The 23388-nt window shown below is 36.0% G+C and overlaps 2 long non-coding RNA genes and 4 other non-coding genes across 7 annotated transcripts; all 6 read left to right on the forward strand.

Annotated features, from left to right (window-relative positions):
- Positions 1 to 4984: 4984 nt before the first annotated feature.
- On the forward strand, positions 4985 to 8566 carry LOC104607314 (uncharacterized). Its single transcript, XR_016085357.1, has 2 exons — positions 4985 to 5476; positions 5576 to 8566. It is a non-coding gene; the product is annotated as an uncharacterized LOC104607314 (long non-coding RNA).
- On the forward strand, positions 7788 to 7975 carry LOC148792186 (U2 spliceosomal RNA). Its single transcript, XR_016070996.1, has one exon. It is a non-coding gene; the product is annotated as a U2 spliceosomal RNA (small nuclear RNA).
- A 4637-nt stretch (positions 8567 to 13203) lies between the features above and the next one.
- LOC148792187 (U5 spliceosomal RNA) lies at positions 13204 to 13318 on the forward strand. The gene has a single exon (XR_016070986.1). It is a non-coding gene; the product is annotated as a U5 spliceosomal RNA (small nuclear RNA).
- A 2577-nt stretch (positions 13319 to 15895) lies between these two features.
- LOC148792188 (U1 spliceosomal RNA) lies at positions 15896 to 16058 on the forward strand. The gene has a single exon (XR_016071482.1). It is a non-coding gene; the product is annotated as a U1 spliceosomal RNA (small nuclear RNA).
- On the forward strand, positions 15907 to 23152 carry LOC104607312 (uncharacterized). Of its 2 annotated transcripts, none has more exons than XR_016085413.1 (4): positions 15907 to 16035; positions 16159 to 16287; positions 17235 to 19119; positions 22703 to 23152. It is a non-coding gene; the product is annotated as an uncharacterized LOC104607312 (long non-coding RNA). The 2 variants fall into 2 exon arrangements; XR_016085412.1 differs by having other exon boundaries at positions 15908 to 16009.
- LOC148792189 (U5 spliceosomal RNA) lies at positions 16863 to 16978 on the forward strand. Its single transcript, XR_016070984.1, has one exon. It is a non-coding gene; the product is annotated as a U5 spliceosomal RNA (small nuclear RNA).
- Positions 23153 to 23388: the final 236 nt, after the last annotated feature.

The raw sequence follows: 23388 nt of genomic DNA on the forward strand, positions 1-23388 counted from the left end.
CCTCATCAAGGATGGGGAATCCTTGAATTTCCCCGCATCGTCCCTAGTATTGGGCAGGTCCAAGTAGAGGTGTAAATCGGGTCATGTTGGGTAGGCACAACATGATCCACATGCAAGCCGCACAAAGTGCAGGTCGTGTTGTGCTGGCCAACGGGGCGTCCCTCCCTAGCCCGCACAGGCCCGTGCCATGCCGTGGGCCAGGCTAGTCCATAGCTTGAGCCTTGGGCCAGGCCAAGCCGTAGGCTGGGCCAAGCTATGAGAGGTTCATTTTTAAAAAAATTGAAAAAGATATTTAAATTTTTATTTCATATGATTTTTTATGTATACAATTGTTTATATATACAATTAGACTTATTCATGGGCCAGGTAGCCCGACGGCCTGGCCCGACTTGACCTGTTATTTTTTAGGTTTGGACAAAATTTTAGGCATGTGGGCTCGAGTTCAGGCTTTCTCAAATAAGCCTAGCTCGAGCCCAAGCTTGGCCCGATACTATTACATATATAAAAAAGTACTTATGTTATATATAATAAATATATATATATGCTTCTTAAATTATTAATAAATATCAATTTACTATTAGGAAATTGTTATGGACACATTCCTCGGAAAGACATACCATCGTCGTCGGCAGCAATAGGAACCTGACCCACCGCCAAATTAGATTAGATCATCTTGCTTGTTCTTATCTTATTCTATTGCTCTTATCTTATCTTGTTAGTAAGTTATCAGATTATGATTAGTTTATCTTGTTATCAGATTAGGATTAGTTTATCTTGTTATCAGATTAGGATTAGTTTATCTTATTATCAGATTAGGATTAGCTTATCTTATCCTTAGCAAGATAGAATTAGAAGTCTCCCTATTCAGCAAGGAAACTCCCTAAGATTAGGACTCTTGTAATCTCCTATTTAAGGAGACACCATTATTGAATGAAAATATCGAATATTCAGTCAAGAAGAGAGTAAAGGAGAGATAGGTGATCTCTTGGACAAATCACCCACGAGATAGTCAAAATAGGGCATGTACGCAAGGCCAAAGGCAAGGAAAGATCAGAGGTTTCTGCGGTGGAGCGACCCGTGACACGATCCTACGCCCAAGCCCATAACATCTTGGTATCAGAGTCGGTCATCATGGGAGATCTGCAGTACCTATCATCTAGGGTCCACGAACTGGAGCATAGGCTCGTAGAAACCAGTAGGGAGGTTCGTGAGGTCAAAGACGATGTTCGGGAGCTGCGACACTTGCTGGAATCGTATTTCTCTAACAGGGAGAGGAATCCAGAAGGGGCTATAACCACAAACAGCCTCCGACCAGACTTGACGGAGCCGTCCGACGAACAACAGCAGCAGCAATAGACTCTTCTTGGTCCACAGCAGCAGCAACACCCTCAGCCACAGCAGCCAGACAACCAACAACTGCAGTAGTAGAAGCAACAACATGATCAACAACAACAGCTTTTCCGAGCAGCTATTACTAGTCCTAGTATAGTTGCCCCGAAACTGGCCCCTAAGTCCTATGGGCCCTTCAAGGTTCTACGATGGATTGGCAGTGTGGCCTACCAGCTGGAACTACCAGAGACCAGCCAGATTCATGATGTCTTCCACATCGCCTTGCTGAAACCATTTACCTGTGTTCTTCCGGACCAAGTCCCCTCCCTGCCACCCCTGCAAGATGGCAAACTGATTCCCCAACCTAAAGCTGTCATCCGCTCTCGTTTCAATCAAGGAGTTCTTGAAGTCTTAGTGAAGTGGTGTAGCTTACCATCGGCCGAAGCCACATGGATCCCATTGACAGAGTTCCAAGCCACATATCCGAAGTTCGAGCTTGAGGACAAGCTCGTAGTTCAAGAGGGGAGTAATGTTATGGATGCATTCCTCGGAAAGACGTACCATCGCCGCCGGCAGCAACAGGAACCTGACCCACTGCCAGATTAGATTAGATCATCTTGCTTGTTCTTATCTTATTCTATTGCTCTTATCTTATCTTGTTAGTAAGTTATCAAATTAGGATTAGTTTATCTTATTATCAGATTAGGATTAGTTTATCTTATTATCAGATTAGGATTAGCATATCTTATCCTTAGCAAGATAGAATTAGAAGTCTCCCTATTCAGCAAGGAGACTCCCTAAGATTATGACTCTTGTAATCTCCTATTTAAGGAAACACCATTATTGAATGAAGATATCGAATATTCAGTCAAGAAGAGAGTAAAGGAAAGTTAGGTGATCTCTTGGACAAATCACCCATGAGATAGTCAAAATAGGGCCTATACGCAAGGCCAAAGGCAAGGAAAGATCAGAGGTTCCTGCGGTGGAGCGACCTGTGACGCGATCCTACGCCCGAGCCCATAACAGAAATATAACTTAGTTTATTAATTTATTACTAAATTAATATAATATTAGTTTATAAAAATATACTGAAAATAAACCATTTTGTGTATAGATCGGGGTTTGAGCTCGGGCTCGAACTTCGGGCTTTACACAAGGGCTAGGCTCTGGCTCAAGATTTAGGCTCAATGATTGAGCCACGCTCAGGCTTGGGCTTGCACATTTTCTGTTGATAAAGAGGTCTGTGTTAATTATAAAACTATAATTTTTTACAAATTAAAATTTTTATTTAATTCTAGTTTAGTATAAAAAATATATATATTTCTATATATATATATTAATATAAAATTTATTATTTAAATGTTATATAATAATAATTACCATATATGCACATAACTTCCAAATTGAGCTTATTAGGGGTTGTTTAGCTTGGGCCCTATCCGCTAAAGCCATCATTAGACTCCAAAAGTTTGATATCCAATTTGCCTTCCAATCTGATTATCCATGATAATGTGTGGGCCTGATGCATATCTCAGTTAGACCTAAATCAAAAGAAAATAGTTGCTTGAGCTTGCTAATTTATAGATCTAATCGGGTTAGTTTAAGTTATAAATGATTTGTTACTTTTTATTATTAATTATTAAAATATTGTTAGCTGTTAAAATATTGTAATTATTAAATTACTTTATTTATTTAATGTAAAGTAATTTCTGGAAATTATCATATTTTCTTGGATAAAACTAATTAAATGTAATTTTTTGGTAATTAAATATAATTTTCTACTATTTATAACTTAAATTATAATTACTGTTAATTATAGTTTAACAAGGAGAAGAACTCCCACATGGTTTCTTATAAATAGTTTTGTGGCAACTCTAGTCTCTCCCAAAGCTATCGTTGGCCATGCTTAGTCTTTGAAAATAATAAAAAAAGACAATGAAGTTTCTTTTTTGTTCTAGAATTGGCTATGCTTTGTTTCTTTTTATTTATAACCATCATATATACAAATAGATATTTCTTGGGTCTATTATTCTTAAGCTATATATTTTGGACATTTACCATGTGACCCTTGAAAATTCAACCCAGAAAATTATTATATTTTCAATAGGGTTGTCAATGGACCAATTTCGGGTTAGACCCCTCCAAATCGAAGGTGTTATAGGTAGATTGGATGATCCAAAGCATGGCATGGACTCGGACGGGTCCATACATAAATCGTTCGTGCATAGAGTGGACCGAAATAGGACAAAACCATTTAGCTCAAAGGTCCATTATATTTCCTTTTGTTTGAAACCTCCAAACTTTCAAAGGCCAGGGCTCCACGCCTCCAAGGATTAAATGAACAGTCAAAATACATATCTCTAGCAATTTTCTTCATTTTCTCCGGTAATATTTTCCTAACTCCAACAGTATTCCCGATGGCATTTTCCTCTCTCCGGCATGATCTATCACTATCGATTTTTTTGGTTGTTTTGAAATCTGGGCTCCATTCCAATGTCTTCATTAGTAATTTTCTTGTGGATTTTTATGCAAAATGTGGGCGATTGGAAGACGCTTCAAAATTGTTTGACTAGATACCTAAGAGGACAATCGTGTGCTGGGTGGGCGTCAATGATGGTGGGTTATTGCCAAAACGGAACTGTCGATGAGATCATATCGATCGATTTTTAGGTAGATGCTGTTGGAAGACAACCTCTCTCATATCAGATTGTATATTCAATGGAGGCTCAGATTGGAAGGAGTACAAATACAAATTTGTAGAGTTAAAACTTTGAATTTTATATTATTTTGTATGTATTTGTGCTGTACATATTTATATAAATATTACTCTTTCCCAACTGAGCTAGACTGGTCAAGAGGGCCTTTGTTTTATTCTTCCACATGCTACAAGATGGAATTGTGCCAATTAAATCAGATATCCATTATAAGCATGATTCAGGCATGTTGTTTAGCAAAGAAATGGCGATTATTTATGTGAATTCACGGTTATATAATAAAATCAGACTTGTGCTAAGCCAAGACACCCTTGTTATGATTTCTCTTGTGGGGTGCAGATGTAAATCCTAGAAAAAGGTGAAATAATTTTGTAGTTTGTAAACATTAAGTTATTTATGTACAAAAAACACAATGAAACATAAAAGCGCAAAATAGAACTCACATATGCACCCTACAAGGGGCACCTCACGATGTCCCACAGCACATCTCTATCGTGTATGGGGAACATCTCCAGACTGGTATTATCATTGGGAGATATTCTCAATATACAGCGGGCGGGAATGTACTGTAGGACATTGTAGGGTGCAGATCTGAACTCGCAAAATAACCAACAGGCAACGACTACCTCATTTTTCTCGTGCTCATGCCTGCAATTTATATATCTTCATTTCCTTCTTTCCAAATCTCAGACAAATTAAGCTATTCGAAATCGTGTGGATAGGACATCCAAACACCCTTGAATATACTTCATTCCTTCCGACAGTACCCTTTCAAAATTGAACACATGGCATCAAAGTAAACGTCGGATGGTTGTCCCTCAGATTAAAATATTGATGATGTTGAATAGTTGGTCGACATTTGTCGGTTAACTCAGATCCAAAGTCCACACACATCATTAATTCCAGTCGTTAATACACAGCTGTAAGCCCACGGGCCACGACACAAGCCCACGATTACTTAATTGTTTGTCACTGATGAATCCCAAATCAGACGCAAGAGGACTCCACCCATGTCCATGATGATCTCTGTATATATAATACTCTCTCAGCTTGCTTCAACTCTCACGCAGCTGCGCGGTGACAACAAAGCCAGCCATTCTTTTCGCCTTTTACTTTTCCATTTCTTGGATGGATGGCCCCAACAATTCTTTACTCCCAACTCCCAAGTTTTTTCTTTCAGATACACTTTAGAGTTTAGACTGTGGGGTATTCAGATTTCCGATCATGCAGCTCTTTATTTCATCTTCATTTAATCCTTTGTGTTATCGGTTTCAAACGGAAAGATTCTCGACCAAATCGACAAATTGCAATTTGCAGTTGATCTGATGATGGTCTGTCGTAGAAGGTTTTGATTTTTAATGGTCTGTCGTAGAGGATTAATTTCTAGTTTAGTGGGTCAGAAGTGAGAATAGCCATTTCAAAAACTGGAAAAGGTACACCTCTAGTTTTTAATTTTGACCTTTTTTGCAGTGGAATTTGGCGATACAAACTAATTTTGGTTGTTTTGCCATTTGATTCTCTTTGTGGTTTAGGTCTTTGAGCAGGTCTGCATTCGAATTCTGTACTTTTCTCTTTAATGAATTGGGGTATTGGGGTTTGACTGATTTTAACCTTTTGGATTCGTTGTAAGTTATGTGCTAAAGTCTGAAAGCGTGGTAGTTCAGAAAAGTTACCAAGAAAGAAAAAGCTGCATTAATATATAAGAACTTGTCATGGTGATATATTTTAATTCATCAAACTCTTAGTGTTGCTTTTGTTGTTCAAATAATTTGTTGTACATTTCTTTTGTCAATTATAGTCCTTCTTTAGATGTTATTTGTTAACAATGTTTTGTGTCCATGATTTATAATACAAACAGAACATCTCAGTGATCATTTCCTTATTGTCTTTGCATTTTCCTTTAATCAATTGTTTTACGGTTCTGTTTTCTAATTTGAGTTCCAGAATTCTTCTCTAGTTAGATAGATGGCTTATATTTCGATATTTTAGTTATCTGAGTTGCAACTGTTATCTTTTACTAGATTGCATCGGGGCTCTTGTTTTTCTTCTTTTTTGCTGGGTTATATTGCAGGAATTTGGTTGCATGAATTTTCTTTAATAATGGGTACTGTCACTTGGATAACTTTCTTTGATCTTTATGAGTTCATGTTTGTGCAAATGAAAAACATATAGAAACTAGACAAGTATATTTATTTATTTTGATTAAAATTTTATATTGAAGAGAAGTGATCAGATCTGCGTCTCTTTTAGAAACTAGACAAGAAATCCAATTCATGTGCCCAAAAATGAGATTTTTTGTTTATATTTAGTCTTTAAGACCCTGCTTTATCAGTATTTCAATGTCACTCTATGCAGCCATCCATTGAAAGGCAAATAGGCCTTTTTCAGTCATAAATTAGACCAGATAATAACAATGAGATATTTTTGGTCAAGTGATATGGAAGAGTTATGTAGGTTAAGGACAGCAAATTGTAAGAGTAGCTTGGGGAATTGGAATTCTCTATCTCAACCTCTGTACCAAGAAGGCAAGAACTTTGTATTACAGAGAATTTAGTCTTGGATGACTGCTAAATATCCATACCCATCAAAAGATATCATGACAAAAAAGGGCTTAAACCATTGAAAGGAAAAGAGCATAACTGGAGAAGATCCTTGTTAGAACAGAGTTCTTGGTACAGAGGTTGTCAAAGAATAGGCTACCAGGAAGCAACCAGATACAGATACAAAGCAAACTTTTCATATGTTAATATAAGAGATAGGATGCAATTAGGAGAATTTTTTATGGGTATAGAGGAACCATGGTTTTCTAAACCGGAGGTGACTGGTTCCGTTTTACCCCAAAACCATTGATTTGGTCAGCAAACCGCTGATCCAGGCAGTTGAATCATTCAACGGTTTGGCCGGTTTTTATTTTTTAAAATTTTAAAATTTTTTAATTCTTTTTATTAGAACGGGCCATTCTTTTGGTTCAAATGGTCAGACCGTTCAACCCGAAAACCGGACCCCTAACCAGTTCGTTGTCCGGGTAGGTTTTAAAAACCTTGAGAGGAACAATGCATTGTTTCATTACTTGGTATGCAATCAGAGAGCCATAAGAATCACTCTTACATTGACCTTTTTTCTTTGGTTAAGTTGACTGAAAAGATGGAATATAAAACAGTTAAGCATACAAATTACTGTTAAGCAGAACCAAATGTGGGCTGAGGTAGAATCATTCATATTCTTGTGGTACACAGAAAGGCCCAACTAACAGCCAATTGTAACTGAAACTGGAAACCTCATTTTCATGGAAAATAATGCATTGTTCTAATAAGCATACAAATAATGCATGTACTCTTCTTCTTTGAACAGTTAGTGGTTTTAAAATATACTAAATGCATGTGACTTGGTGGCAGTCAGTAAGTTGTATCTTCTAATTTAGTTTAGAAAATTTGACAACTAGAATTTGGGGAAGAGTCATTGGATGAGTCTCCTAGTAAGGGAATTAACATGAACTAGAACTTGGCAGCTTTGGTGGCAACCAGAAAGCACTCATCTTCTTCTCTTCATGAAGTAAAGCAACACTGAAATATCCAGATAGTCTGAAGAAGTGGGTCCTCTAACTAAGGCTAAAGAAGAAATATTAGCTAACTCCGTTGTAATATGGAACTCAAAAGTGGACTGGGTTTAGTCTCACATTGTTAACATGGAGAAATATGTGGAAAGGTTAGGTTATAAAATGGAGGTTAATAAACTGATCAAGCCATACCTTTCTTGGCCTTTTGGCTAAGTGTAATATCTTTTCTTAACAATTTAATATCCGATATGTGGTCCATTGGCCCCAATGGTATTAAATTAATCTTTTTAGGGGAGGTCATATCGCAGGAATTTACTACTGGAACCTTCAGAATTTTCTTGGCTATATATACTCGTTACTTGTGAACTCCCTTATTTTCTATACCCTAAATGAAAATGTTGTTTGGTTATAATTAGTAATTTGATATATCTTCTCCTTGCAATATACTATAAGAAAAAATGAAAATATCAGTTAATACATTGTGAAAATATGTTGATAAATAAATATTTAGATCTATATATGTCTTCAACATTCAAAATTTTGAAACTGGTGGAGTGAATCCAAGGTCTCTGAGGACTAATAAATGCACAGGAAAGTCAAAAAACTGATGTAAAATATAGATAAATTGATCAATTAATTCACCAAGACCCAGAGGGATTTTTCCTACCCAAGAAAAGAAAAAGAAAAAGAAAAAAGAAAAGAAAAGACTTAGAAGGATTTGACTTGTCTGAAACTTGGAAAGAAAGAAATGGAGATATATTAATTGTAGGCTTGGAGAGGATCAGAACTCAGCAAAGATGAGGTTGTTGTTGGTTCTTTTGCGCTTATGCTTTATTGTTCTTTTGTTGTCTCTTGTGTATCAGAGGTACATAAACAATTTATTTTTGGTGAAATCTGTTCCTTTTGTATGAAGCCTGCAAAGACTGAATTTTAACACATCTTCTTTCGTTTTTGACAGGGTGCTCTGTCTACAATATCCGCCTGGTGCTGGTGAAGGAAAACCAACACCAATTCCCCCAGCACCAGACCCTCCGATTCCTTGATGAGAAGAAATGGGCATTGACAAGGCAACAGGAGAGATTGATGATTTCTTTATGGATTTTTGTGGTTTTGTGGAAGCTGTGATTGTATGAAATCATAGAAAGTATGTTTTTTTTTTTTTCGTTTTCTGAGAATTTGTCCTTGTTGGACATGTAAAATATGGGAGAAGTGAAGGATAATGAAAACAGGGTTAGGAATTAAAGGTGTCCAACAATGTTTGAAGTAGAGATGTGTTTATCTTGCACCATGATTTGGTCTTACAGAGTAAAATGAACAAGTCTAAGTAGAAACTTTTGAATCAATAATATATTTATTCCACATATCTGTATCAGCCTTATAACCTACTTTGTGTTTTGTATATGGAGATTTTCCCGGTGATATTAAGGATTAAAAGCTCATGTATATCAATTCAAAAAAATTTCATCAAAAGGAGCTTATTCTAGACATGTAGCAAGAGTTTCAACAATGTTGCTTTATGGTTAACACAGTAATCACGCAATTTGGTGATGCTTGAGTTGATGCAATTTGGTGATTAAAATGAGTTCAATATCACTTCCATGAGACTTGAACAAACTATAATTCTCTAATTAAAATGAGTTCGATATCACCAAAACTTAAGTCTATGTTTGATTTGAAGGGCCTTTCCCTACCTTTTCCTTCAAACCAAACATAGCCTTAGGGATCGGAGATGGGGTAAAGATGGTATTTGTCCATATCCTGTTCCAATCCCATCCTGACTATATTTACATAATATATATATATAACTATTAATATATGTTAATATATATTATGTTATATTATAATATTATATTGTACTATACTATATTAAATTACATAATATAAACTAGTTTTAGGTAGGTTTCAAAAAAATAATAAAAAATAAATTTGCAAATATGAAAGAAGGAACAATCGGCCGGGGTGGGGTGGGGCAAATTTGGGGATCCTTGTTCTCTGCAGGGATGGAAATGGGGTTATGATTTCTAGCCCCGGTGGGGTTCAAAGTTGGGAGAAGGCATGCAAAACTTGCCTGGCCCCGTTCCATTGCCATTCCTACTGATTGCATATTCACATGCCAACATATGTAGATGCATATATGCATACATATATGTGTATATATCCATACACACACGTGCATATGTGCAAAATATATAAATTTTCTATTTAAATGTTTAAATTACTAGTATTAAATAGCTTCATGAAATTTGTCAATACAGTAGACATAATTAACTTTGGCCCACCAAAGCCTAGCTTGAGCTTGGGCTCAACCCAAGTATGTATATTTTATTCCGAGCTGTGCCGATGTTGGACAGATCGAACTTGACCTTGGGCTTGGTCACTATTTAAATGCAATGGGTTGGATTGGGTTTACACTCAATCTAAGTAGTATGTCAAATTTTATTTTGAGTTGGGCTAAGGTTGGACAGATTGAGCTTGACCTTGGGGTTTGGTTTGAGCTTAGCTGTTAAGCCCAATGCTTAGGGTCGAAAGTTTGTTGATTAGAAGAAGGTGCTTTGTTCAATTTTCAAAATTTGAAAACTTGGTGAGAAAATTTAAGGTCTCCAACTATTAATGAAAAAGCATTTATCCACTAAGTAAAGCTATATATTAAATGGGCCAATAGAAATGCATACATATAAGTAGCAGGAAGCTAGGAGGTTCACGAGTATGGATTCCTTCCTCACAAAACTGTTATTACGTCGTTCTCACAGCCTTTTGTAGCCATGCATCGGGAACTAGTGATGGCAATTGGGCGGATTGCGTTGGGTTTGGTTTGGGTTGAGTTTCAATCCAATTCATTTAATTCACTAATCCATTAATGATTCAGTTATATAAAATTAAATGGGTTGGATTTAATCATCACATTACATGCATGTTATTTTTATACAGGCAACAAAGCCATTTAACTATGCTCGGGTTTTGGATTTGACGAACCACATAGGTTCAAACCGGTCAGACCAACTCGAACTATTTAATTGGATTGTCATCGAGGTAATCACATCAAGTTCAAGAGTGGTTGAACCGTTTAGATTTGGATCAGTTCGGTCGGACTAGACCCTGCCCGAACCGGTTCAGTCCGGTTGGACAAAACCCGATCGGAACGGTTCAGTTCGGTCGGGCCAAACTGGACTGGTTCAGTCAAATGGTGGATTGACTTGGGTTGGCTCATATCTGGTTTGTGCACGGATTTGGGGCCAAACCGATTGGCCCAAAGTGGGTCAAAAGAAGTAAATCGGAAAGGGCCGAATTCGGGTCTGGTTGCACAAATATGAACCAAACTGGACAATCCAAACCGGGCAAAGCAAGCATGGTGGTTTAGGGTTCGGACCCCACCCCGGTTCGACCCATTTTGGATTCGGGTCGACCCGAATCAACTTGTGTCGGGTCGAGCCTGGCTGTATGAATAATGGTTGGACAAGACAACCCAAACTAAGCAAAGCAAGTAGTACTGAGCCATCCTTTCTGAGGTCTATTTTGGATTCGCGTCGACCCGAATCGGGTCAGACCACGTTGAACTGGTCTGGACTTGGGTCAAATTGATTTGGATTTATGTTGGGTGAAGTGTTTTGATTTAAGACAAAACTAAATTTAGTCAATAATTAATAGAAAATTAATGCAATAATTATAAATTATTTAATTCAAATGAAGAAAATAAAAAAAAGGCTAAGGAATTAATACTAATGTTGTAATGGTTAACCCAACGGTTATCCACAACCCAACCCAACCATACCCATTTAAATGGGCGGGTTGGGTGATGGGTTGATCACACAACCCGCCAAGTAAATGGGTGGATTGGGCAGGTTAGATGCTGGGTGGGTTGGGTGGGTTCAGCGGGTTGGGTGAAAAATTGCCACCCCTACTAGGAACATCTCTGTGTTTGTATATTTTCATTCATGGGAGATATTTCCAATGCATAGTTGCAAGTGGGTGTGAGCATATGGTTCTATGAGTAGAGGTGTAAATAGATCAAATTCGAATTGAATCAAACAATATTCCAATTCAAATTCAATTGGATATCCGATGGATAGTGAGAAATAGACCTGTTCATGGCCCGGGTCGGGCTAGGTTTGGGTAAGGCTTTGTCTATGTATCAATAGAATACATTTAAGCCCGACTATGAGTCTTGAGCCTGAGCTCGACCCTCATATAAAGCCCGAAGCTCGGGCCCAAGCTCGAGTCCAAGCATGACCAGAAATTTGAAAATAGATTTTGTTTTCTTTTTTATTCAATAAAAAAGTGTTTTATTTATATTAAAAACCTTCCAAACTCAAAAATAATAAACATCTCACTATTACTTGAAAAAAAGAGAAGAAGAAGAAAGAAAAAATATTATATATATTTTTTATTAAATAAAAGATGCTTTTTATTATTTAATATATAGTATCAAGTCGGGCTCGGGCTCGGACTAAGGTTTTTTGAGAAAACCTGAAAAAAAGTCGGGTCCAGTGCTTCAGGCCTGAGCCAGTGGGCCTAAAATTATGACCAAGGCTGACTTAGAACGGGTCGGGCCGTGCTGGCCCGTTGGGCTACCTTGCCCATGAACAAGTCTATTGAGAATCAATGTTCGAATTTCACCATTTAATAATTTTAGACAATTAATAAATATATAAAATAAATATTTTACTTATATAAAAGTATATAAATATAATTTAATTATTATATAAAATATTTAAGAATTAAATAATCAATCAAATTTGAATATTTATCGCATCGAATCAAGTCATATCTGGATTTGATACGAATAGTTTAAACGGTATGAATAGAATTTCCGAATTTGACCAATTATAATATTCGAATTATCCAAACTCAATTCTATTATGTTGAGTGTCGAATTTAAAATTGATTTTCGAATACTGTTGAGACTGCCAAATTGGGAAGTTGACAATGCATTGAGCATTACCTTCAATACTGGAAGTAAAGAATTGAAGCTCTTTTGCAAAAAATAAAACGACCAAACCATTATGATCATGAACAACTACAAACACTCAAGAAGGCAAGGGTGGTCTGCGCTTTAAAGATGATTGAGAATAGATTGAAGGGAACGCCATCAAATATCAGTTGGTTTCTTGCAATTGCTTGCCAAATTTGTCTAACACAATCTCTCTCCCTCCTACATAACAAACCAATTTTCTTCAGCGTGATTTATCTTGTCCAAATCCCACCACTGGAGAAACAAGTTGGTTCTGAATGTCCTCAGAACGAAAATCAACAGATGGGAGCCAAACCAAATGACTTTAGCGTCAATACAGTACAGGAGACAAAAAGATGCACCAAGTATTATTCTTCACCTCCCTTACTGCATCTCTTTGCCTGCCAGCCCAGCCATAATCTGAATCTGTGGTTGGAATTCTGTCGTTAACATTTTTTTTTATTCTTTTTCTCAGTTAGAGACCTCAACTCAAGATCAAGGGTTTCAGTTAACTGAGTCGGTGAGTCTTTAAATGGGTAACGGAATACTAGTTGAGTGCAGTAATACTGTAATAGTGAATTTGAACCTAAGCCCACGATTACTAGATCTAGAGGAATTTGATGACCGAATCCCATATCGGACCAAGAGGAGAACTCCACCCACGATGAGCACAGAGCGAACTATTCTTTTGCCTTTTACTAAAGAATACCGTGTGCTCGTCTCCTTTTTTGGCATACGCCTATTTTTGGAGGGCTTTTCCATTTGTTGGATTGATAGTCCCAGCAATTCTTTACTCCCAAGGTTTTTCTTTCATTCGTCTCTTTAATTCTTCTTCATTTTACCCTGTGTATTAACTGGATTTCAAAAGGATATCTTCTCGACCAAATCGACAGCAGTGCAGCAACTTTCAATTCAAGAGTCATCTGTCTGCAGGAATTCTAATTCTGTACTTTTCTCTTTAATTCAACTGACAGACTGAACAATAGCAGCACTAGACAAGAAGAACATGAATTGGGGTATTGGGGTTTGATTGATTTTAATGTGAATGCCAGCCTTTTGGATTTGTTGTAAGTCATGTGCTAAAGTCTGAAATTGTGCTAGTTCAGAAAAGCTACCAAGAAAGAAGAAACTGCATTAATAAGAACTTGTCATGGTGATATATTTTAATTCACCAAATTCTTAGTGTTGCTTTTGTTGTTCAAATAATTTGTTGTACATTTACTTTTGTCAATTATGGGCCTTCTAGATGTTATTTGTTAACAATGTTTTGTGTCCATGATTTATAATACAAACAGAACATCTCAGTGATCAACTGATCATTTCCTTATTGTCTTTGCATTTTCCTTTAATCAATTCTTTTATGGTTCTGTTTTCTAATTTGAGTTCCAGAATTCATCTATAGTTAGATGGCTTATATTTCGATATTTTGGTTATCTGAATTGCAACTGTTATCTTTTACAAGATTGTATCAGGCCTCTTTTTTTTCCCTTTTTCTTGCTGGGTTATATTGCTGAAATTTGGTTGCATGAACTTCCTTGCTAATGGGTACTGCCACTTGCTTGTGTAAATGAAAAACAGATAGGATTTCTTTTGTAGATATTTTTTTTTTATTTATTTAAAATTATGTATTGAAGAGAAGTGATCAGATCTGCGCCTCTTTTAGAAACTAGACAAGAAGTCCAATTCATGTGTCCAAAAATGAGATTTTTGATCCATATAAGACCCCTGCTTTATAAGCATTCAGATGTTCCTCTATGCAGCCATCCATTAAAAGACAAATAGGACTCTGTTAGTCATAAATTAGACTAGAAAATAACAATAAGAGATTTTTGGTCAAGAGCAGATTGGGGAATTGGAACTCTCCATCTCAAACTCTGTGCTACAGAGCATTTAGTTTTGGATGACTGCTAAATATCCATACCCATCTGAACATATCATGGCAAAAAACTGCTCAACCCATTGAAAGGAAACGAACATAACTGGAGAAGATCCTTGCTAGAACAGAGTTCTTGGTACAGAGGTTATCAACTAATAGTCTACCAGAAACCAACCAGATACAGATACAGAAAAAAAAAGACTTGGAAGGATTTGACTTGTCTGAAACTTGGAAAGAAAGAAATGGAAGGATTTTTCCTACCCAAGATAGCCATCTAAATTGATCAATTAATTGACCAAGACCCAGAAGGGTTTTTCCTACCCACGAAAAGAAAAAAAAAAAGAAAAGACTTGGAAGGATTTGACTTGTCTGAAACTTGGAAAGAAAGAAATGGAGATATATTAATTGCAGGCATGGAGAGGATCAGAACTCAGCAAAGATGAGGTTGTTGTTGGTTCTTTTGCGCTTATGTTTTGTTGTTCTTTTGTTGTCTCTTGTGTATCAGAGGTACATAAACAATTTATTTTTGGTGAAATCTGTTCTTTTTGTATGAAGCCTGCAAAGACTGAATTTAACACATCTTCTATCGTTTTTGACAGGGTGCTCTGTCGACGACAATATCCGCCTGGTGCTGGTGGAGGAAAACCAACACCAATTCCCCCAGCACCAGACCCTCCGATTCCTTGATGAGAAGAAATGGGCATTGACAAGGCAACAGGAGAGATTGATGATTTCTTTATGGATTTTTGTGGTTTTGTGGAAGCTGTGATTGTATGAAATCATGGAATGTTTTTTTTTTTTTCGTTTTCTGAGAATTTGTCCTTGTTGGACATGTAAAATATGGGAGAAGTGAAGGATAATGAAAATAGAGTTACGAATTAAAGGTGTCCAACAATGTTTAAAGTAGAAATGTGTTTGTCTTGCACCATGATTTGGTCTTACACTGTAAAATGAACAAGTCTAAGTAGAAACTTTTGAATCAATAATATATTTATTCCACATATCTGTGTCAGCCTTATAACCTACTTTGTACTTTGTATATGGAGATTTTCCTGGTGATATTAGGGATTAAAAGCTCATGTATTTCAATCCAAAAAATTTTCATCAAAAAGAGCTTATTCTAGACATGTAGCAAGAGTTTCAACAATGTTACTTCATGGTTAACACAGTAATCACGCAATTTGGTGATGCTAAAATGAGTTCAATATCACTTCCATGAGACTTGAACCAACTATAATTCTCTAATTAATGAAACAAATAAACCAACTTCACCAATAAGGCAATAAACATAGTTTCCTTGTGTTGATGCAGAGACAGCTTAAGTTTGTTTAAAGAAGGTATGACAGGTGAGTGAGTACTGAGTATGTCCAAGCAGTAATATTCTGTTTTGTTTCCGTTCCCACATCGGTAAGATAGGAAAGAAACAAATAAGTGAGGGGGGTATAAGTATGAACAACGAGGGAGGGAAAATCATACTTAACTGGACGGGGTCAACGGGGGATCAAGAAGGCCCATCTTCTAGTTTGGCGACCGCCATTGCACTGAAAGGAGGGGTTTCAGTCTAACATATCCCCAAATGGGAGAGTGTACGTCATAATTTGCTATATTGGCGGTACGCGTTCGCGCGTCCCCTAACCCAATTCTCCATTTTTTAATTTTTACTGTTTTATATTCATTTAAATTTTTTTTAAGCTGTTATATCTATTAATTAAAACGCTGTTTTCTCCTAACCCAGATTTCCTTTTCTGGGCTCTTCATCTTTAAGGGCAAACCGAACAATATTCATTGCTGGAAGTAAATTCTGGAATCTATGCTCGGTAAACAAACTTCTATTTTACTGGACTACACCTCCAGTTGGTCTAAGGTAATGTTGATGCAACATTCTCTTCTCATTCAATTGATGTAGGAATAATATCTGTAGAAATCATCAGGGTAATCATGTAGCCAGAATAGCTCTTAGTCTTAGGCTGTCTCCTCCATCTCAGTCAGTCTCTGGGTGGTGAAGTTTGGGCTGTGTTTTGAAGGTCACTTTGACTGTTATTATTCTTGAAGGAAACGCATTGAAGCCTATCCATTTCCTGTTGGAGGAGCCTCGTGCTGCTCCACCTTGACTGTTGTTACATTGCTTCATATGTTACTGAGCGCAGGAAGCATCAATTCCTTCCATTTCATATCATCTGGACTGACTCTCTACAGAATTCTGTTGCCTCGCTTATTGAGTCTGATAAATACAGTCAATAAGCTGTAATCAAGGAACACATAACTTTGCTTTTAATGGATGACGAACACGTCAATGCATTGACGGTAAAATTTGAACAGTAAGATCACGATTACTGTTTACTGGTTGATTGTGAATGAATCCCATATCGGAATAAAAGGAGAACTCCATTCACGATGAACTTTATATAATACTCATTTAGCGTTAAAGCATCTTCACGCAGCCGTGCGGTGAGCACAGAGCGAACTATTCTTTCGCCTTTTACTAAAGAATACCGTGTTCTCGCCGCATTCAGCGGCATACGCCTATTTTTGGAGGGCTTTTCCATCTGTTGGATGGAAGGCCCCAACAATTCATTACCCCCAAGGTTTTCCTTCTGTAATGCTTATCTCTCATCTTTACAAATTCAAGTTCATTACACCCTTGGATGGGTAATTGGTGGGTTTTTGGCAATGTGAAAGATTCATTTCTGATTTATTTAAGTCAGAACTCGACCATTTTAAGAACTGCAAAAATAAACACGTCTCGTTTATTATCTCTTGACCTCTTTGGCTTTGGAGATCAAACTAACTTCTCTCTTTGTTATACAACAGGAAGTTGGAGGCATTGACTTTCTTTACTAATGGGTACTGTCGCTGCCATCAACTGGACTGCTTTCTTTTGAATCTTCATGAACATGAGTGCAACTTAAAAACAGATGGGATTTCTTTTGCTGTAGAGACTAGCCAAGGATTCATTAGGACCGTACTCAAAGAGTTTTTGTTCTTTGTTAGATTTCACAAGGGGTATTTTGGTTTTTTAGGTTTATCTATTTGAGAGTGAAAGGTCTGTTTTATTCAAGTTTAAGTTATGTGTCCCATCACTTATAAGGGACAATATTGTCTTTCTTGTAATTGAATTTATTTGAGATAAATACAAGTGGATCGACTAGTGAGGGCTAACTTTTCCTCAACTAGCCGAACCCTTCTTCTTCTTCTCTACTTTGACCTAGAACTGAATAGGGTTGTTTACATGGTATCGGAGCAATAAAACCTAGTAGCAGATTTTCTATCACTGTTTGATATTAGTAGACCCTCCTAATATTGGTTTTATGTTTTGTTTCTTTTGATTAATAATCATCATGAATTCATCATACAAATATAAATCTCTTCTTTCTATTATTTATAAGTTATTTTGTATGAGTTCACATTTGTGCCCTATAGAGAGTGTCTCACATACGCTCCACAACATATTCCAAATGTATATTTGGAACATCTCCCAATGACAAGTAGGAGAGATGTTCCCAATGCATGCTGTAAGGTGCATGTGGGGCGTGTTCTATGTGGTGCAGATGTGGTTTCATTTTGGACATTTGCCTTGAAAATTCTACCTGGAAAATTACTAAATGTTCAATATTTTATCTGAAAAATGTGTTTCATCCTCGCCATCTCAGTGTTTTCGAACGGTTGGATCACGTTCAGCCCAAGAACTGTCCAGGTAACAGGTTCCGTTTCACCCTTAAGCTGGTTCTTGGTCAGAAACCTTTGATTAGGTCAGCGACCTGCTGACCTGGGTGGTCTAATCATCGATCCCTTCAACCTGTTCAATGGTTTTGAGTTATTTTATTTTTTTAAATTGGAACAGGCCATCATCTATTAGAACCTGAAAATCAGACTATCAACCCAAAAACCAGTGGCTAGAATGGTTCTATTCCCAGTTAGTTTTTAAAACCTTGATTAAAAGAATGGATAAAATAACTTGCATGTGGGAAATTATTTTGGGGCAGGAAAATAATAATAGGAACTTTAGCATAGTTGCACAACTACCGAACTCGCATCCTCTACACCCAGGGTACAAAGGATTTTCTGCACCGTCCAATAGGAAACTCTCCTACGCCTTCATTTCGATCATACTTGGATAATCACAGAAGAATGAATCTGCATCCTCCAGTTTTTGGTAGTGCTTATGTGAACACAAAGCAGGTATGTTTTTAGATTACGTTTTTTATTATTTTACTTTTCAGTTAAATCATATTTTTAGATTAATTCCGCAGTTCGTGTTCAAGATCAGACTACCTTCCCTGTTTTCGTTTTAATGAGAAGTTGTTGAAAAATGTTGGGAGAACAATGTCATCACCTCCCTATATAGTATTGATGAGATGATCTGTCTTCTCACGTCAAAGTATAGTCCATTGGAGTCTGATCTAAATTTGATGTTTGCTCTAACAAAACTAGATGGAAAATCAAATATTTTTGGAGTCTGATTTAATTTAATTTGATGTCTGGTCTAACTAATCTGGATATAAAATCAAATATTGAGACAAGACAGCAGTATTTCAGTTTGACGTTATTCTCTGTTCAATTCTGTTTAATCATCCTTTCGTTTTCACAGCATTTTTGATGGGACGAACTTTGTTTTGGCATTCGGGACAAATTCAAATCACTCGAGCATTTGGCATTTGTTTCGGTTCAACCAATATTCCTTTCAAATCACTCACAGGTAAGAGATGAACTCTGATTTTCTCGATTTGGAATTTGGTATTTGTTTCACATCTGACATATGACACTTGGTAGATCCACTGGCAGTGACCAGACGTGTTGTGCGTGTTCAACGTCGACGGGTTACTAGACTAGATTACGAAAATATAGGTACTGTGTTCACTTGAGCGAACACTGTAATTCTGAACGGGTTGGAAAGATGATACATATGCGTCGGATCCAATCCATTATGTTCAAAACCCAATTGGTCAAGTCCATTTTGGAACCAAAACCGGTCCGGTTTGGATCCATTTTCCACCCTACCCCGAATAAAACCCGGCAGTGTATTAATTTAATAATCGAATTATCAATTGTCATCAAACTATTAATTATTGATTATCAGTAAATTTTCTCTATATTCATTGTAAAATATTTTGGTAAAATAATTTTAAGTTATTGATTATCACCGTAAAATATTAATTAAATTATTGAAAAATAATAAATAGTTATTTTGGTAAAATATTTTGAAAATACAACTGTTGTAATTCGAGTAAAAATTCTTCTATTTTCATTTACTGAAATTTATTGCATTAATTTTATTTTAATTTAATTAATTTATTGTAATTTAATTATTCATTTTCTGGTTGTTGACTTTTTAAATGGTTTTTGGCCAAAAACCAGGTTTGGGGTAAAATAGAACCGTTTGCTTGGATGGTTCCTAGGCCGAACGGTCCGACCGTCTGAGTCAACGGCAGTTCGAAAACCTTGATCTACACAATTAATCATAAATATCTAATTTTGTCATTTTATATGATAAATATATTGAAAAATGCATCAATGAATTAATGCTAACCAATAAATATTATTTTTTTTACAAAAGATAGTGAAATAATTAAAAATTTAAAAAATATAATTTAAATATTTAAAAATATTATTTTATTGATAAAACATTAAAATTTTAAAAAATTAAAAAAATTAAGTAAAATAATTAATATTTTATTGACAAAGAAATTAAAATGTAAAATAGACAGTATGGTTTTTGCCTTTCAGGGAGAGTGTGAAGCAGGGGATCAAAAGTAGAGTGTGGACGGAACCGGTCCACCTATCCACAACCAGCAGAATGGGTGTTCATCCAATCAAGATGATCATGGTGCCAAACACCACCCAAATCAACCATATTTTCAATTTTGAAAAAATAATGGGTCAGGTGGAATTAAACCTAGAAATGTTACAATTTTTCCATTAAAATAACTAAACTCAATGATCTATGGTTGCTTTACCCCTTGCTTATGTTGGAGCCTATTTGAGGGTGCATTTAATCTGGCTTGGCCTAATTAGGAATCAAGGCTGTGATAAGACTCCTAAAATTCAGTCAAGAAAGCCTGTGCATAATAGGTCCTTACTAGTTTACTATAAAAGAAGGGTTTTTTAAGGAAAAAAGCAATGCCCAAATTAAAAGTTATGACTGTTTGAAGCTCCAACATTTGCTTTGACCTCTTTTATTTCTTTCTTTTTTATCTTGAGTTTATAGAAATTGTTCAACAATTTGTTTTACATCGAAGTAGTTTGGTGACCACGAAAATCGACTAGGAAATGTTTAAGGGCATGTGGCCATTGTTGTTTATTCTGAAAATCCCTTTCACACTTCATATCAAGCTTTATGAAATAAACATCATTTATATCTTCCTTCTTTGAACTAAGAACAGAATTGAATAAGCTAAGTGGTTATCATGGTTTTATCAGGGGCAAAAATGACATTCTCATTTATATTTTGCATAGATTAAATTTGTGCGAATGGAGATTAGGGTTAAAACTGTCATTTTCCACTCTTGTCAAATGAATAATAAATTGATTGTAAGGTGTGTTTTAATAAAATACAAACTAAAGAATATGTTAAATCCATGAAACTAAGGTCCTATTTGAGAACACTTAAAAGGCATGGGACCACATTAAGTGGTTTTTAAGTACTTATGGGTGTTTGGTAAAAAGGAGGGTAAGAAGTACTTATTATTAGAAAAAGTACTTTTAAAATAAGTGACATGGATGTGAATCCAAGGTCTCTGAGGGGTTTTTTACCCTTCACATTGGAGGGGTTTTCCATGTTAAATATCGTGTGTGTCTCTCTTTGCTTGGCTTATGATTGTTTTTGTTGATATCTTGCTTGGAATTGTGATAGTTGAATATCTACAAATTTTTTATTTTTGGGAGAGAAATAGTTTGTGGATAAACTTAGTTTCTTCCCAACAAAGTGGTATCAGAGCCAGGTTATTTGTTTGTGGATTTGTTTGATTGCATGATGGAGCCTAATTATGGTAGAATGATTAGTTTGAATGGCACCAATTACCACAAGTGGAGAGGAAAAATGAAGGATCTACTATTTGTGAAAAAGTTACATTTACTAGTTTTTTCTACTCAAAAACCTAAAAATAAATCTGATGAATAATGGGCTTTTGAGCATGAGATGGTTTGTGGCTTTATTCGACAATGGGTAGATGATAATGTTTTGAATCATATTGCTAATGATTCACATGTCAGAACCTTGTGGGATAAGCTTGAGATTTTGTACGCCTCTAAATCTGGGAACAATAAATTTTTTCTATTGAAACAGGCTATGAATTTGAGGTACAAGGAAAGTACTCCTATTTTTGATCACATAAGTGAATTTCAGGGGTGCTTTGATCAATTGTCCGACATGGGTATTAAATTTGAAGGTGAAATTTTGGGACTTTGGTTGCTTAATACTCTACCCGACTCTTGGGAAAATTTGCGCGTGACTTTGTCCAGTTCTGCTCCTAGTGGTATAGTGACCTTGGAATATGTAAAAGCTGCTGTTTTGAATGAAAAAGTCAAACGACGAACTCAGCAAACATCATCTTCTCAATCAGAGGTTTTGATTACTGAAAACAGGGGGAGAAACAATGATAGAGACCGAGGACAAGGTAACAGAGGTAAAAGTAAGGCTAGAAGTAGGAATTTACTACTAGAACCTTCAAAATTTTCTTGGCTATATATACTCGTTACTTGTGAACTCCCTTATTTTCTATACCCTAAATGAAAATGTTGTTTGGTTATAATTAGTAATTTGATATATCTTCTCCTTGGAATATACTGTAAGAAAAATGAAAATATCAGTTAATACATTGTGAAAATATGTTGATAAATAAATATTTAGATATATATATATATATATATGTCTTCAACATTCAAAATTTTGAAACTGGTGGAGTGAATCCAAGGTCTCTGAGGACTAATAAATGCACAGGAAAGTCATAAAACTGATGTAAAATATAGATAAATTGATCAATTAATTGACCAAGACCCAAAGGGATTTTTCTTACCCAAGAAAAGAAAAGACTTAGAAGGATTTGACTTGTCTGAAACTTGGAAAGAAAGAAATGGAGATATATTAATTGTAGGCTTGGAGAGGATCAGAACTCAGCAAAGATGAGGTTGTTGTTGGTTCTTTTGCGCTTATGCTTTATTGTTCTTTTGTTGTCTCTTGTGTATCAGAGGTACATAAACAATTTATTTTTGGTGAAATCTGTTCCTTTTGTATGAAGCCTGCAAAGACTGAATTTTAACACATCTTCTTTCGTTTTTGACAGGGTGCTCTGTCTACAATATCCGCCTGGTGCTGGTGAAGGAAAACCAACACCAATTCCCCCAGCACCAGACCCTCCGATTCCTTGATGAGAAGAAATGGGCATTGACAAGGTAACAGGAGAGATTGATGCTTTCTTTATGGATTTTTGTGGTTTTGTGGAAGCTGTGATTGTATGAAATCATAGAAAGTATGTTTTTTTTTTTTTTCGTTTTCTGAGAATTTGTTCTTGTTGGACATGTAAAATATGGGAGAAGTGAAGGATAATGAAAATAGGGTTAGGAATTAAAGGTGTCCAACAATGTTTGAAGTAGAAATGTGTTTATCTTGCACCATGATTTGGTCTTACAGAGTAAAATGAACAAGTCTAAGTAGAAACTTTTGAATCAATAATATATTTATTCCACATATCTGTATCAGCCTTATAACCTACTTTGTGTTTTGTATATGGAGATTTTCCCGGTGATAGTAAGGATTAAAAGCTCATGTATATCAATTCAAAAAATTTTCATCAAAAGGAGCTTATTCTAGACATGTAGCAAGAGTTTCAACAATGTTGCTTTATGGTTAACACAGTAATCACACAATTTGGTGATTAAAATGAGTTCAATATCACTTCCATGAGACTTGAACAAACTATAATTCTCTAATTAAAATGAGTTCGATATCACCAAAACTTAAGTCTATGTT

This window comes from Nelumbo nucifera, chromosome 4, assembly GCF_055504915.1.
Source record: "Nelumbo nucifera cultivar China Antique chromosome 4, China Antique-T2T, whole genome shotgun sequence".
In the NCBI taxonomy this organism is placed as follows: Eukaryota; Viridiplantae; Streptophyta; class Magnoliopsida; order Proteales; family Nelumbonaceae; genus Nelumbo; species Nelumbo nucifera.